The sequence below is a fragment of the Crocodylus siamensis genome, chromosome 5, assembly GCF_052110815.1.
Source record: "Crocodylus siamensis isolate JL-2025a chromosome 5, ASM5211081v1, whole genome shotgun sequence".
NCBI lineage: Eukaryota > Metazoa > Chordata > Crocodylia > Crocodylidae > Crocodylus > Crocodylus siamensis.
Window position 1 is genome coordinate 31513508 of NC_143399.1, and position 17813 is coordinate 31531320.

At 44.5% G+C, this 17813-nt stretch overlaps 1 protein-coding gene across 11 annotated transcripts in view; it reads right to left on the minus strand.

Annotated features, from left to right (window-relative positions):
• Nucleotides 1-17813, minus strand: part of ZNF644 (zinc finger protein 644) — a 90014-nt gene that overhangs the window by 46379 nt on the left and 25822 nt on the right. For 9 of the 11 annotated variants that reach the window (XR_016442316.1, XR_016442315.1, XM_090047094.1 and 6 more), the window contains one exon: nt 12878-12932. The gene's annotated coding sequence lies outside the window, so the exon portion shown is untranslated. Of the gene's footprint in view, nt 1-11180; nt 11228-12877; nt 12933-17813 lie in introns of all 11 variants that reach the window. The other 2 variants (XM_090047099.1, XM_090047098.1) reach the window with 1 other exon arrangement.

Sequence of the window (17813 nt, forward strand, 5' to 3'; positions counted from 1 at the left end):
ATTACTTTCCACAATCCCTGTTGTGCAGTGTTGTTAAATGGAATCAGAGTTAACTAATATACGTGTGCTTTACTGTAGAGTTGACCAATTAGCTCTGCAGTAACGTGTCCCAGTCTACATGTGCACCCTTATTAGGGCACAGTAAAATAATCAACTGCCATAGGATAGTACTACCGAAGTACTATCCTACAGTGGAGTGCTTAAGTGCACTCAAATGCACAGGCAGACAGGGGCTGGGACTGGCTGGGGCATGAGGGTGCTACAGTATACAAGCTGGCTGCAGCTAGCTCTGCACTGTGCCCCAGCCAGCCCCTCTGCCACCCAGAGCCTGGGGCTGACCCTTTAGGTCCCCTGCTCCAGGTCAGCAGCAACGGGGACTACCTCAGCTCAAACTGCTGTAGTCCCAAGCACATGTAAAGATGTTGAGTCTGGGAGCAGCTGACTCTGCCACAAACTGTGCTAGAATTTATTCAGGTGCATGAATAGCATTATAGATGCACCCACAAGTTGGGTTTACATGAGCAGAGGCATGCCCACAAATAGTAGTGGCACAAATTTGTCCCACAGCACACGCCCTTGCCTGTGTGCTATGCAGTGGGACACATTACCCCGCTGCTCCATGTGCTACAGGAGGGGCCAGCTGGGGCATGGAGTGCCTCAGCAGAGGCCAGTTATCTCCTGTGCTAAGGCACCCTGTGCCTTGGCCAGCCATAGAACAGTACACAGCAGCATACCACCCCTGTCTCTCTCCAAAACTCTGCTATCTGACAATTTGCTTACCATGGTCACTCCCCTGCCCCATCTCTTCATGTGATCCTGAGCTGGATACATTCCTGAGGGAGTGGGGAAACCTGCTCCCTCTGCCTACCTACCTGGCATTACATACCTGGGTGAAGGGTTTATGCTCCCTAGTGTTCTAAGCAATGCCAACCTGACTGGGAAGAGGCTAGAAACCCTGCCAGTCTACCCAGCAACCAATGATGCATTTCAAATTGGTCGGCTGGCAGCCAACAGGTGCTGGCCTCCACTGGACCAGGTAAATGAGGTTATGAGGTCTATATAAGTTAAGGACTGCCCAGGCAGACGGGCAGTAGCCATGATGAAAACTTGAGAGAAGCTGGACCATCTGAAACTTGCTTTTTCTTGACACTCATGTGTGTGATCAAAGGCTACCCAGCCACCTGGTTTGCTCTATGGGATTTCTTTGATATTGCTCTACCCTGTACCCTATTCCAGACCTACTACTTGTAACCAATAATGGTCTCCTTTGTACCTAGCATGGGAGACTTACTGGGAGTGGGTCTAGATTATGCCCTGGGGTTCCCTTGGTTTTGCTGACTAAGGGAGACCACTATTTGTGCTTCAGATGGAGGGAAACACCCCAAGTTCTTGAAGTGGGTCAAGTACCTTCAAGGGCTACTAGGCCTGTGTTTCCCAGGAGGCACAGAGCCAAGATCAGTCCAGACCCTGGCTGGTGGCAGCATTAACCCTAGACTAGCAGGTGTGCTCTGGGAAGGGGGTCGGCCAGATGTGAGGCGTCCCCAGGGAGGCACTTGGAGCCTGGAAGGTGGTCAGGAGCCATGAGGTAGATGGCTTAGCACAGGATCACCCCGTACTGGACTGCTACAATCTGCTCCCCCATCTCCATGCGCTGCAGAACCCCCAACTGCTCCCCATCTGGCTGGGGCGCAGTGTGCCTTGAGATGGGGGAGCAGGCAGCCTTGGGCTGGCTGCTCCCCTGTTTCTACGTGCCTCAGTGTGAGGACTTCAATGCAGAGCCCTGCACCAAGGCACACGGAGACAGGGGAGCAGCCAGCCCAAGGCTGCCTACTCCCCTGTCTTGGGGTGCAGTATACCTCAGCACAGGGGCTCCATGTGCCTCAGTACAGTGGAGCCCCTACACTGAGACATGTGAAGCCAAAGGAGCTGCCAGCCCAGGGCTGCCTGCTCCTCATCTCAAGGCACAGTGTCCCAGCCAGCTTCTCCGAGGCTGGCTGGGATGCAGTGTGCCTAAGCGTGGGGGGTCTGCAGTGAAGCCCCCATACTGAAGCACATGGAGACAGGGAAGCAGCCAACCCAAGGCTGCCTGCTCCTCTGTCTTTTAGGTACCCTGTGCCCCAGGTGTTTACCATAGAGAACTCTTACAAAGGCAGCACACTTTCAAAAGCCATTGGGAAGTAAATTCTGTCTGGAATGACAAGCAACATTTTCATAGCTGTTAAGTCATTCAACCATAATTTCAGTGAGCATTTAAGTGGCCGAGGCCTGAATAGAAAAAATCATCTATATGAGTATTTGGCTAGAAGTTCGGTGCTTGGGAAACTGCAAGACAGTAACACTCTAGATACTGTACTCATGGCGGGAGATGGACAAGGTCTAGAAATAGTTGAGAAGTATGTTATTCTTCAAAAGAGGGGGAAAAAATCACTTTCAAGTAACAGAGTCTGGTTATAAGAAACTCCACATATCTTTGAACAGAGGAAAAGCTGAACTACATCTTATTTTTTCTATTAATTAACGCTGACATTTCCTATATCAATTATAATACTGCATTTACTTGAATATAAGACAACCCTCAATATTTTAGATTCCATATACAGAAAAAGTATACGTTTGTTATGATTTTCCAGGTATAGAATCTAAGTATTGGAGAGGGTGTCTTGAATCTGCACCCCCCCCCCCCACCAGTGCTAGAGCAAGGAAAACAGTGGCTTGTGGGGAGAGGGGGTCAGGTGGCAGAGTGGAAGGTGGGGGGGGAGGCAGGGCACTCAGGAGGTTGCTGCAGCTCTGACACTGGCCCAGACCTAGGCTCAGGACCAGAGTCAGACCTGCAGCAGCTACCTCCCCACCTCTCCCCCCCGCCCCCCAGCCACTTCACATGCAAATATGAGACAAGGGGATCTCCATCCCAGTTTTGGCCTCCACAATTCAAAAAGGATGTGGAGAAGCTTGAGAGGGTGCAGAGCAGAGCCATGCGCATGATCAGAGGTCAGGAAAACAGACCTTATGATGAGAAGCTGAGAGCCATGGGACTCTTCAGCCTGGAAAAGCGCAGGCTCAGGGGTGATCTGGTGGCCTCTTACAAGCTTATCAGGGCTGCTCATCAGAATCTGGGGGAACAACTGTTCACCAGAGCCCCCCAAGGGATGACAAGATCAAACAGTCACAAACTCCACTGTGATCAGTTCAGGCTGGACATAAGAAAGAACTTCTTTAATGTCCGAGGCCCCAAGGTTTGGAATAGACTGCCACCTGAGGCAGTTCAAGTGCCCACTTTGAACGCCTTCAAGACACATTTGGATGCTTATCTTGCTGAGTTCCTATGATCCCTGCTGACTTCCTGCCCCTGGGGTGGGGGGGCTGGACTCGATGATCCTCCGGGGTCCCTTCCAGCCCAAATGTCTATGAAATCTATGATATTCAAGTAAATACGGCATTGTGTTTCAATCTTGGCGTTAGTCCTCCTTCAGCTGCCAAACAAATTTCCCTGACCGAATACATGGAAAGATACCTGAACAATATTTATGATGGATTCATAGAAAACTGATGTACTGAATTAATCTGATGGGGGTTTTTTTGGAAAATATTAGTGCCCCAAAAGGATCTTCAGCAACTATGCATCAGTTCTTGAAAGGCATCTGACAAGATTCCATATCCAAACAACTGCACCATTTGAAAAAGGGTTATAATGTGCAATTAATGGAAGGGGTCAGGTCTAAGACTCTGGTCAATATGGATATATTTTTATTTACAGAAGTTTACTGTAAAATGTAGAGGAAAGACTCCAAGTTTACACATTGCTGACTTTCAGATATACTTTGAGATCCAGAAAAGTTCAGAGAACCAGCCCCACCAAAATTAAATATTCAAATATCTAGATACCCATATTTTAAATATCAAATTCAATAATAAAATACAGAGAGATCACTGACCAAAAAAGTACAGATAAAGTACATTAAGCAAATGATTAGAACTCTGCCAGTCTGCAAGGGAAAACCCATGGCTTCCCATGTTTTTCTCCGTTAAAGGAGAATGCATTTTTACAGTTTGTTCATAACCCTTTCATATATTCTTGCTACCCATGGGTTGAGAAATGCTATGCTAATATGGCAACGCGTTACAAAAATAAAAGCATTAAAAGTTTTTTCAGGGGCTTAAGAAGGGTGGAGCAGGATTACAGCGGAGGCATCTAATATGATCTGGCCCTAAAAACTTACCAGGTTCAACTTCTACTTCACAGTAGATGTACCTGGCTACTTGATAAGTTTACCAAATGAAGGGTTCTAGTGCTGTACATAAACAAATGACTGGCATCTAGCCAAGAATACTTACTTAACTTCAGTAACAATAGTTCTTAGGAAATGTGGAATTCTTATTGACAACACTTTTCAGGCACATGCACTAAATGTGTAAGACTGTTTGTTTTTTTGGTGGGCAGGTTTTGGAGAGTAGCATCCATTGGGACTATTCCTATACCATCAGCATCCATGCACTCCATTTAAGCCCATGTGAACACAGATGCAATTCAAAAAATTCAGGACCTTGTAGTTACAGGACTCCAAAGAAGCAAGGAAAGTGGCAAATCTTGGAATACATGTAGATGTAAAGATTTCATCCTAGATCCACAAATACTTCACAAATCTGGATCCTGGCACCAAGCCAGGAACTATAACTTCATAATCTGCCTTTATCGTTACTGCTATCTAGGAGGTCTATGACTGTAGAGCACTGTCTATCACAGTGACCCCTTCCCAGTCAGCCCCATGGCCTGGGAAATACTCCTAGAAATTCTGTACCTCTGGGGTTTTCAAATCTATCTTCCTCCTCCTTTCCCCTTTCCAACTGGCTCCTTCCTGATCCTGAGCACTCTACAGTACCCACAGGCTCAACCTACTCCTCTTTTCCCTACCCATTCCAGTCTCCTACCTCTACTCACTAATATGTTTAGTACATCTGCATCCTAATTACTTATAGTGATAGTTGCCCTAACCTCTCTCCATCCCTATGCTTTCCCTCCCTCCTATGTTCATCATCCCTTTCACAATTCCTAGCTTCACGCTCAGTCAACCTTCCTAAAGACAGCAAGAGAAAAGGAAGATATCTCCATCTCAAAAAGGTCCCAACCATCCACTACTACTTTGCACATTGCTCCCTTTGTTTCCTTCCTTTCAGAGACCTGGATCCCTTCTTCTGACATTGATTTTACAGGTGCTGTTTTATATAGTCCTCTCATCCTCTTGCACTCCCTGTCCTGGGTTGGACTATGGAAAGACCAGGTTCCTCTTTTCTACTCTTTCAGCTCATTTGAACAGCACTGCATCCGCCAAGTCAGTCTTCTCTCCCTCCATGTTACTCTCTCTCTAACATATACCTGACCCCTTCCCCCAGTGCTTTTCTCCAATTTCAACTCCTTCCTCTATTCAACCTCAAATTGAATAGAGGAAGGATAGATATCAGGCTAGATATCAGGAGGCGCTACTTCATGGTCAGGGCAGCTAGGATCTGGAACCAACTTCCAAGAGTGGTGGTGCTGGCTCCTACCCTGGGGGTCTTTAAGAGGAGGCAAGATGTACACCTTGCTGGGATTGTTTGACCCCAGTACTCTTTCCTGCCATGGCAGGGGGTCGGACTTGATGATCTGCTCAGGTCTCTTCCAACCCTACAAACTATGAAATCTCATATTCATTCTTGGTGACTTCAGCTTCCACACTGATAAGACAACTGAGCTCTTATCTGTCCATTTCCTTTCTCACCTCTTTTATTTGACAAGGAGCTCTAGGTGCACTGTTACACTCACCAAAATACTTGGTGTGACAGAGCGCACCTTTGGGTGCCTGTTACTTTAAGGGCCAAAGCAGACAAAGGCAGCCACCAGGTGTGAGCCAGAGTAATAAGCCAATCACATGACTGAAGGAGGGCCCTGGGATTGGAGGAGGGAACTGAGCAGCCTCCATTTTAGACCCAGGCTCTCAGAAACAACAACAGGATCTGGCTGAGCAGCTGCTTAGGAACACCTTAGAGTCAAAGGCAGAAGCTATGGGGATGGCAGGAGGCTCCTGGTCCTGGCTATGACTGAAAAATGCATCCTGCTGAGGAAGGACAGTCTGGTAGGGCTGCCTGTGGTGGGGTAGCTCCCCAGAAATGCCAGGCCAGTTGCCTCCCCAGTGAAAGGTGAGTAGGCGTACCTTATAACCCCAGCCCCCACTACCCAGTGGGTTAAAGAGCAAACAGTAGGGCCAGGCATGCATGCCTAGTGAGAGGCACCTGAGTCCATGGGGGTGTAAGACCCCAAAGGTAGTGGGGCTAGGCACACCTACTGAAAGGCACCTGAGCCCGTGGGGTGCAAGACCCCGAGGCCCAAGTGAGAGGGCCAAGTGGGGGCAGGTATACCTGGAGGGAAGCACCTGTGGGGGTGTAAGGCCCTGAGGCCCCAGCAAGAGGAGCAGAAATATGTGGCTCAGAAAGGAGCCAGCAGCTGAGTCAGCCCAGGGTGGGGCATAAGGCCGGTGGCTGTGTAGAGCAGGGTGCCCGGTGGTGCCTGTGGGCTGGCCAGAGAGTAAGTAGCCAAGCCTAAAGATCATGGAGTCATGGAGTAGAGCGGGCTGAGAGTGGCCCAGTGAGGGACAGTATGAATGAGGCCCTGTAACAGGCAGCAGTGTGCAAGAAAGTTTACTAGAGGACCAAAAAGGGGCAGAGTTTAGCTCAGTCCTGAACTAGTGCTATAATCAACTTATGATTTCATAGACATCAGGGCTGGAAAGGACCTTGGGAGATCGAGTCCAGCCCCCTGCCCAAAGGGCAGGAAGTCAGCTGGGGTCATAGGATCCCAGCAAGATAAGCATCCAATTTACTCTTGAAGGTGTTCAATGTAGGTGCTTGAACCACCTCCGCTAGCAGACTGTTCCAGACCTTGGGGGCTCGGACAGTAAAGAAATTCTTCCTTATGTCCAGCCTGAAACGGTCTTGCAGGAGTTTGTGACCGTTCGACCTCGTCATCCCTTGGGGCACTCTGGTGAACAAACGTTCCCCCAGATCCCGGTGGTCACCCCTGATAAACTTATAGGTGGCCATCAGATCACCCCTGAGCCTACGCTTTTCCAGGATAAAGAGTCCCATGGCTCTCAGCCTGTCATCGTAAGATCTGTTTTCCTGACCTCTGATCACGCGCGTGGCTCTCCTCTGGACTCTCTCAAGCTTCTCCACATCCTTTTTGAATTGTGGCGCCCAAAACTGGACGCAGTACTCCAGCTGCGGCCTCACCAAGGCCGAGTACAAGGGGAGAATGATGTCCCGGGATTTGCTCAAGAAGCATCTATGGATGCAAGCCAGCGTTTTGGTTGCTTTACTAGCCGCAGCATCGCACTGGAGGCTCATGTTCATCTTGTGGTCAATGATGACCCCCAAGTCTCTTTCTTCTGTAGTGCTATAGTGTAGTCCAACGTAGCACTGCCGAGCCTATGATGTCATCTGCAAGGTATGGGACACAGTAAGAGCACGTCGGAGCAATGTGTAAACCCGTTGGCATCATGGCATTAAAATGGGCAGCCTCCCACTTATTACATCAGGTTGATCCCAACAAGTCACGGCAAACAAGACAGGGCAGACTGCCCTAGATGAAGTGGTGGGTCGGTATGGTGACCAAACACGAGTTGGCGCCTTTCGTCACACTTGGTCTTCAAGCACCTTCTGTGATCTGTTGTAAATTTCTCTCTCTGATCACCACCTACTCTTTCAAAAAGTTGCAGTCAGTGCCCTCATGCCCAATCATGTCACTCAGCCCTTCTAAGACTTTCAGGCCAGTGTTGGTGCTTCTAAATCTGCTCTCAGTCCTCCCCTTCACCCACTCTTCTGTTAATACAGAAAATTTCTGGATCAGGCCTCCTCACAGGTCCAGAAGTTTTGCAGTGTGGCAGGTGGTGGCAGTATTAGTTGGTGTGGCTCCCAGAGCTGCAGCAATTAACACTGGTGCCACTCATCCTACCGCCAAATTTCTGGACCCATGGGGAGCACTATGGGGCACACCTAGAGATGAACTAGACAACCCAGTACAGACTCTCTCCATGCATCACACTACTATACCTTTCTCTCTTTGCCCTTCTTCCCCACTGTACAATCCACCTTTCCAACAACCAGCCCTTGTTCTGCCCTGACATTTAATTCTGTACATCCACTCACACTACTGAGTGCATCTGTCAGAAATCCTGTGATCAGGGCAGCACCATATCTAGGTCACCCATCTTTCAAAACAACTCTATTCCTCCAGCTTACTTGAAACCAGCACCTGTAAATCTCAAACAACTTAATACTTGTTAAACCCCTCACTTTTTCTTCTGCAAGGAATCTCAATTACTTCCATGGGAGGACCAAAATCAACCCTGTGACTTCCATATTCCCCACCTTCCAAATCCAGCTCAGCTTTCAACCCTCTGCTTTTCCTACAGAAAACAAATTTAACTTCTCTCTAACACCTGTCACTTGCACCAGCAACCTTTCTTCTCCCTTGCACCCATTCTCTTTTATCCCATACTTTAAGCTTCATGCTTACCAATCAACAAAGTAATATTTTCTTTAAAAAAGTAACTAAAATGCACAAATGCAAAACAAAATCAAGATCAATGTTTTAAATTAAACTTTCTTGTTTCTGATTTGAATCACAGTTAAAACTGTTTTTTTAAAAACATTTTTCTTTAAATTAATCCATCCTGCCCTAAACCTACTCTATCTACATAGTCTTACTGCAGACATCAACACATTCCCTTCTGTCACTCATCACCCAGGTGTCATCTTCAACATTAATATCTTTCTCCAGGTGTTCACATCCAAGTTACACCTAACCCAACAGATTCACTCTCCATTAGATTCCTAGGATGTGGCATTTCCTATCCGTCAACTCACCTTGAATCTCCAGTGCAGCAAAAATATTTTCAGAGATTTCATAGATATTAGGGCTGGAAGGGCCCTCACAAGATCATGGAGTCCAGCCTCCCATACAAAGGGCAGGAAGTCAGCTGCGGTCATAGGATCCCAGCAAGATAAGCACCTAATTTGCTCTTGAAGGTGTTCAATGTAGGTGCTTGAACCACCTCCGATGGCAGGTTATTCCAGACCTTGGGGGCTCGGACAGTAAAGAAATTCTTCCTTATGCCCAGCCTGAAACGGTCTTGTAGTAGTTTATGACCGTTTCTAGCCTTGACAAATGCAATCTTGCCTTGCTCATTCTTGTTCAAAACGATGCTCTAAGAATTTTGCCAGTCCACCACTTTGACATCACCCCCCACTCCTCAAATTTTTAACTGGATGCTTAAGAAGATATATGCAGTACAGGGTCACCATACCATATGATGAGTATTGTTTTGGAGAAGAAGCACTATAAAGAAAAAGGCAGATAACAGATGTCAAGAATGAATCAGAAGAAAGACTAAAGAGTTTGGATTTATCCTCAATAAAAATAAACCTGGAGACAATCCAGTAGGTTTTCAACCATATGAAACTGGTACAACAGAGTGATAACTTAGAAATTAAAATAACCCAAATGAAGCAGGAAAACATATAGGTCAGATATTTTTGTCAGCTCCTGAAGTCTCTTATGTAAATTTCTTAATGCAGATGAAATATTGGGTCATTCCATCTCTCAGGAGTGCTACAGGTATTTCTCCATCACATCTGATTAATCCAATTAAATGTCCTCAAAAAAAAGATTTATCTATGTTCTTCAAACCTAGAGCATTCTGAACACAAATGATACCACTACTCAAATAATTCAAAAAGAAAAATAAACCCCCACACAACAGGAATAGAATCTAAGGTTGCTTGTAGACACTTTAAAAAAGGGCAGCCCTTTACTTTAAACTTCGCTTGCTCCCACACCAAGCCCAGCGCATGCCCAGAAGAGGGAGTGCATTACTTGGACCCAGCTCACCCATCATCTGTATAGATTGAGCACTTTAGTGAGGCTTTCTTGGCACTTTCACCTAAAGCTGACTCCATCAGCTATTAGATAAAAGTGCCAAAAAGTCCCACAGAAGCACCCAATCCATGCAGACACTGTGGACCAGGTCAAACTAATGTGCTGCTTCTTCCACTAAAGCACATTAGTTTGTGTTTGTTTGTTGTTGTGTTTTGTTTAATGTCTGAAACCAGCCTAGATGCCCTTCTTCACTAAGATCACACACCTTTAAAAGTCTTCATTTAGAAGACAATTTTGCATGATAAAACTGAATGACTAAGTTTATCCAACTCGAAAGGATTCAGGATTCTCAAAACTTTTTTCCCCCCCCAATTGAGATTATGTTTTCTCTGTGCTTGGATTAATCCAGCAAAATTTTCAATCTAGAAGAAAAACCTATGTTTTATGCACCCTATGTTTCAGGAAGAAATAACATGTAAGATTGTAATATCAGGCATGAAAACAGCAGGCAACAAGGTCATTAAGTTTTGGATGAACACAAATTTTCTCCCTGTCCATCCATAACTCTTCTTTTATAAATTCATCTCTCAGGTATAAAATAAAATAACTGGGTGCACAGCTTTACAGAGTTTTCTGATACACTTTTCAAGGGAGCAGGTTTTATAAGCTTGCAAGCAGCAACTTGAAATTGTCATTGGCTCCAACATTGAAAATACATGCAAACTACTAAATATTAGAATTTTTTCTAAAAGATAAACAAGTTATCAGCCACCTCCCAAAGTAGGACTATCACAGTTCAGCACAAAGCTACTTCCTGTATTACACAAAACTACCCACTAGATAACTTGACATTTTAACTTCTTAGAGCAGTCTCTCTCATAATCAGCTTCAGATCCAGACAAGTGGCTTTTCCAGAATCTTAATAAAGCAGAAGAAGTAGATGTACAAAGCAACTATTTTAAGACTTCTATGTATTTTCAAAACCATTTTAAGAAACGCAAGCCTACATATTAATCAAAGAAAAGCAAAATAAGCTGGTATCTGTACGTGCATACCCACTCCATCCAAAACATGAAGGCAACATAGGGGGTTTTTTTGCAATTTAGAAGGTAAGTGTTAGCCTACTAGAGAGCAAAAAAAGATGCATATAATCTACATTTGGTTAGATAATTGAAGAATATGATGTACACAAAACACCAACTTTTATGCATACAAAATGCCATCAGGACCAGATTTTAAAGCACAAAAAATTCCTTGAGAATGAGGTCCTTACCTAAAGCTGCCATGGTCAAAATGTAGGAACAGTAGTAGTGCAGGAAGCTTAAAAATACATGGAATCAAATTTAATTTTGTTATGAAACTGAACATTATTTTCCAAACATCTTCATTCTTAAATCTGTATGAGTCACAAAATTCCTATGACATTTAGGTAAAAAATGGAAGGAAATTCCTCATGACTGAAAGGCTAATTTTGGTACTGACACATTGACATTTCCTAAATTACCAAAATATACAGCAATCATACCCTTGATGCAACCCAGACTTTAACTTGTTTTGCTTTCTGCAATCACACTTGTCCCCACCTTACCAAATTCTTCCCCTCCCTCCCACCAAGCCATCTTAAATTGTTCAAAAGTATGCATCACACTTTATTCTTGTTTGGCCTATGGTTTAATGAAAAGAAACAAACACAAACCTATATTTGTATACTTTAGGCTGCCACACTATTTCCCACTTGCTGCATAATTTATCATTGTCGGGATGGGGGGGAGGTTCTTGGAAGTAACATTTTAATTCAGCATGCCAAAACACACACACAGACCTGAGCGCCACGCATATAAAAAATAAAACTGATCTAACGCACGTTTTGGTCCGGGTTCCTAGTACTCCACTCCCCTGCCTCGGAAACATACCTGTTTTGTCCCTTAATTTCCCTCCCTACCCCGCGACATTTTATGTTCAAGTTCTTCTGTTAAATCAGATTAGCAAGAATATAGTGATGGTGAAGACTAAACTCCTTTACAACTAAAATGTATAAAGCAAATGTCTATAAACAATTAAAGCCCCTTAAAGAGATCGCACCAATTAAGGGGGGGGGTGTTTGTGGGTGCTACCTCCCCAATCTCTCATATATGCTTTGCACACCTTAGGTACTGAATGGCAGAGGGGGAATTTTGTGTAGTTAGAAAGCCTCTAGTGTCAAACCATTACAAGAAACCACCATATTTCGTTAGATTTTTTCTTGATTTTTAAAAATACGTATTGTATTTTTTTGGCAATGCTGCAGTGAAAGAAAAATTCCTCTAAAATATGTTCTGCTGAATGCCCAGATATTACAATTAATTTTAATGAGGAATAATCCTTTAAATGCTAAAGTTTTCACATCGTCAGTGTCATTCCCCATGAAACCATTCCTAAAGACAAGAAAGCCAAAGCATCTAAAGTAAGCCTACAATTATCCAATTAATTTTCTGGAATGTTAAAATATGGTTCTGATGGGTATCAACATTTTTATGTACCAATAAAACTAGTTACAAATAGAATTACATTTTAACTACAAGGAAAAAAAAACCTTTAGAAGTGCACTGAGCTGCATTTTCAGACTTTCTTAACCAGATGGACCATCTGCAGGGACAGAATTTAATTGAACAAATGGAAGTTTTCATTTCTGGTGCTCCACAGCCAATATCAGCTTAAGATACTCTCTCAGGTCAGTCTCATTTGTGGAGTAAAACAGATAGTCTATTACAGTCTTATACACACACAAACTTTATGGACAAAACAGCAGAAGAAGATTTTCACTTCTACAATCAAGAGAGAAAAAATATACAATTTCAATCAAGTAAATTATTTTTTAATATTCCTTTATTTCTGCTTCTGTAAAACAGTATTTCTGGTCATTTAAAAGTATGTATTAATGAATTATGGTATTTGCTGCAAAGCATTTTTAGAAGCTTGTTATTTACCTACCTTTATTTGTTTTATTTGCATCAAGCTGTGAGATCCAATTCCACATCAAAACAATCTGCAAAATAATAGAAACATTAATGAAGTTTATTTTAGAGTCATCCACCTAATCCTGTTTGCATCCCTACAACTTCAAAATGAGAACAGCAAAGCACCAGGTAAAGAATTCATACGTATGGAAGTCCTTTACGTTGACCTATGTTTCAGGGATCAAGTCATGGGCACACAAACAAGTTAATGTGAGGTAAGCAAGAAAGGGAATTAAGCATTTCAGCTATTCTGTATTACCTTCCCAGGTGCAGTCTTTCCCCACACCAGTTTATCCTTCAGTGAAAGAGGTAAGCTACCACAGGTCAGTTTTCATCAGTGCCCGCATACCGGCTGTTACTGCAGAGTAGCTGACACACCATAAAATGGTTGTACTTGTTACCACTGCAGCATCCTGTTCATTTGCCCATGCCCTCAAGGCCTGCTGTCATTTTCCCTCTGAAATGCATAGGTAGCATCCTAAAGCACTTGAATGCATGTATTCTGTTAATTATAAGATGATGAGTATTCCCTTGCCACCCTTCATGCAATACCAAAAGGAATAGAGAAAACAATTCCCAGGTAAACTGAGTGAGCTGAATGAGGAAAAGACAGGGGAGAAGGAGGAAAAAAAAAAAAAAAAAAAAAATCACATCACTGAAAAAGTCTGGCACAACTGCCTTACCAGTATCTTCAAAACCTGTTTAACTATTTTCCTTGGACAGGGAGTCAAGTGATGAAAGGCCGCAGGAACAATTTTCTAAAATATTGTTGGAAAATCCAAAAACCTATTTGAAACCAAGTGCAGACAGGCTATAGTGTTTGCCCACATTCCAGCTTTATTTTCACCACTAAAAATAGTACTATTAGGTAACATGCTGTATATTTTAGCCGTAAGCAGCTAATATGTTAAAACTACAGTTTGCCTCGTCTATACAAGGCAAGCATTGACACGTGTTGGTAAACATTTTAGCTAACATATTAAAAGGACACTTTTTCTTATGTAGAACTAGTCTTGAAAGATTTAAACTAGGCTGATTTTTAAAGTGCTGTAGCTAAATCACCTCTCTTCTCTGTTCCTCCTGTCCAAACTAAAATCCTGCCCCAGATTACCCAAATATAAATTATTCTTAAACACTTATTTAATACAGGATCACATCCCCTCAAAGTACAACAGATACAGAAAACAGAAGTGCCAGTAATGAATACAAAGGGCCAGGGCTGCACTGACAAAGGAAGGACTGCCCCCCCACCATAGCTCCTCTGCTCCAAAACATGCATGCACCCACTACCAGCAATGAGCCAGGGCAAGGCTCTGCAGACCCCGGTCCAGCACCTGCTTGTAGTCTCAGCCCCCAAGTAGCCACACGCTTGCGGCAGCAATGGGCAAGGGGCTTTCCCAGCTTGTTGCTGCCACCTGTGGCTTTATGGACTGTGATGGGGCTAGCCACTGCTACCTGCAGCTGACTCTGGTCCCTAGGCAGCTGTATGCTAGGGGCAGTAGTAGGTGAGGGGCTTTCCCAGCCCACTGTTGTGCACAGCTGCCTGGGGCCTAGGGCTGACTTCAGAAAGCAGCTGATGAGGGACTTTCCCAGCCTGCTGGTGCCACCTAGGTGAGTGAGTGCAGGTGGGGGCCATTCCCTGACAGAGGCATGTTTCTGGTTAACCATTTAACTGTTAACATTAGCGGAGTTTAAATAGGTACTTAGTTATTATTTATATCCCTCCTGAAAATGTCCTAATTTGCTTAGGGAGGCTGCAAGTGGCTGCATCGGGGTCTGTGGAGCTCCAGCTCAGCTCATTGCTAGGAGCAGGTACACATGTGCCTCAGGGTGGATAGTGGGGAAAAGGTCAAAGCCACACTGCCACAAGAAGGATTAAGCCCTTTGTGCCTTGCACTCTGTACTACATTCTAGCCCCACCTCTCCTCCTCGCTCCTCCCTCCTTCCCTTCAAGGACACGGCACCATTTCCTTTCCCACCCTTCCCGGCCAGACTGCTCCCTGCCCCATGCTAAACAGTAACCAGTATGGTATTACTGGTTATCAATATGTGGATAGTTAAATGTTTAACTATTCACATCCTTAGTTTTCAACACTACAAATTCCTCTTTGAAATCTCTGCGTTAATCTCATGAACCATCTGTAAATGTCTGCAGATCAAACAGTGCTAATACTGCATATTACCCTTAAAAGGATCTCTGGAACTCAGGGTGCTGTAGCACCCTGGTTGAGAATCAGTGCTCTAAAATTCAGATATACAAAGTGAATTCTTCTACCTTGATTGAAGGGGCCAGAGCGTCTAATTTTTAGTAAAGCCTTTAGTATTTTAGGCAAATTGTGTGGTTTTGTTTTTTTGGTTTTTTATAGAGTGCTATGCTGCATCTTCACTGGAAAATTAACTTGGGCTCTTACTTGAATACTGACCCTATGGTGCCCTTCAATTTCCATTCACACAGACTCCTTCTCAACTAAGTTCTGTGATGACCGAAAACTTGACCAGCTGGCCTGGGTGGAAGTATAAGCTAAAACTTGGATGATGTTTTCACTTGGGTTGCTTAACTTTCCCCTTTGTATCAGACACAAGCTAAATGTGTCACAGCACTCCTGAGGCCACACTTGGGAGTACTGTGCCTAACTCTGGAGATGGACTGCTCTCTATGGAAAGCCAACTGCACCTTGTCATGCATCCACAGATGCATCTCGAGCAGCTCCAAAGTGATCCTCCCCCTCTATGCAGCACTAGTCAGGCTGCAGTTGGAGTACTGCGTCCAGTTCTGGGCGCCACACTTCAAGAGGGATGTGGACAGCATGGAGAGGGTCCAGAGGAGGGCCACTCGTATGATCAGGGGACAGCAGGGCAGGCCCTATGAGGACAGGCTGCGGGACCTGAACCTGTTCAGCCTCCAAAAGAGAAGGCTGAGAGGGGATCTAGTGGCCTGTTATAAACTAGTCAGGGGGGATCAGCAGGCACTGGGGGAGTCACTATTCCTCTGTGCACTGCCAGGAGTGACCAGGAATAACGGTCACAAGCTGGCAGAGGGCAGGTTTAGGCTAGATATCAGGAAGTGCTACTTCACGGTCAGGGCGGCTAGGATCTGGAACCAACTTCCAAGAGAAGTGCTGCAGGCTCCTACTCTGGGGGTTTTTAAGAGGAGGTTGGATAAACATCTTGCTGGGGTCGTTTGACCCTAGTATTATTTCCTGCCATGGCAGGGGGTCGAACTAGATGATCTACTCAGGTCCCTTCCGACCCTAGAAACTATGAAACTATGGATGTAAAGGACAAGACCAGGAAGAAGAGTCTCATGCTGCAGCATTGGAAACTTAGATCAGAGCAACATTCTGACTGAAGGTGGTCAAACAATGAAACAGGCTACCTAGAAAAGTTGTGGACTCCACCCTGGAAGTTTTCAAGAACAGGTTAGACTGACACTTGGCTGGGATGGTTTAGTCAGGAATGATCCTGCCTTCAGCAGGGAGCTGGACTAGATGAACTTGTGAGGTCCCTTCCAGCTCTACTTTCCTAAAAAACTTGAGCATTGATTGCCCTACAGAGAATTCCAAAATTATCCTCTTGTGCCCAGCAGGACATCATGGTCTCCCACATTTCATTAGTAAAGAATCAACCTACCACCAGACAAAGAACCATAGGATATGCCTTCAGATGTCCTTGCATCACACATGGACAAGTGCAAAGAGGACACAGTAACCAAGGTATGGCTGTGCAGAACAGCTGCTCACTTCTGAACTAGGCTAACCTAGGTGCTGATAGTCTAAATTAACCCTGCTGTGGAAACACACTTTTAGGTAGCCCACAAGTCCCTTCCTCTCTGTTCCATCAGACTCTTAATTCTTGTGACCGAGTTCTCCAATTAATCTCATCCTGCTTCCCTCTAAGCTAGACTGAATGTACATTTCTTATTTAAAAATGGGGAGGAAAAGGGTACATTTCTTATTTAAAAAATGGGGAGGAAAAGGGGAATATTTGCCTTTAATTAAAATATCCTCCAGGCCTTCCTTTCTTTATTCATAAAAAAGCAGTAGAAAGGGCACATACCTTTCCTCCTCTGCATACTGCTTTTACCTCACTATATTCACCTGTGGCCCCAATTTTTATTATTTTTTTTTAAAAGCACCGCCTAGCATACAGTCAAAACCAGACTTTTAAGAAAGTTTTAGTTTAAGGCTCTTTTTTCATTTCCCCCCATCTGAGCGTTTGGTTGCCTAGAGGGGCATGTAATGCTTTCAGGAGAATTTTCAAACCCCTTTAAGCATTAAGTCGCACAATGGGAGTTGGGTGCCAAGGGATTAATAGGTCCTGCCAGTATCAACATGCCAGTGCCTAGTGAAGGGGTCAGCAACGTTTTTGGGCAGTGTGCCAAAAATACCCGCAATCGGGGCCAGCTCTTGTGCCAGTGCAGCCCTGGCCCCTTCCATGCTGTCCACCAAGGCACATGTGCCAAACAAAATGCCTTCATGCACCCGTACCAGGGGTTGCCTAGCCCTGGCCTAGTGCATCCATTGCTCTTATAGGGAGTGCTGCATGAATACAACATGGTAGGAAAAATGTTGCAGGTAAGCAGATGCCAATCTTACCAAGTATTGCTACAAACAGGTGTTGACTGTATTACATGTAGGTACCTACATCTTTAGAAGTCTAAATACCTTTAAAAATGTGCCCCATAGTCCCTTATTCTCATATCATAAGATGTCTTGCATGAAAAGAACCCAAGAATCAGCAGTAAAATTATCTGAACTTTGGTCATGTTCACCACAGAATCAGACTCATGGTAGCTCCAACCATATTTCTCTGACCAGTGTTAGAAGATTTTTATTTCTGAGAATTTTATTCTTGACTAGAAGGGAAGAATTAACACCATAGTTTTATATCACCATCTGAACAATACCCAA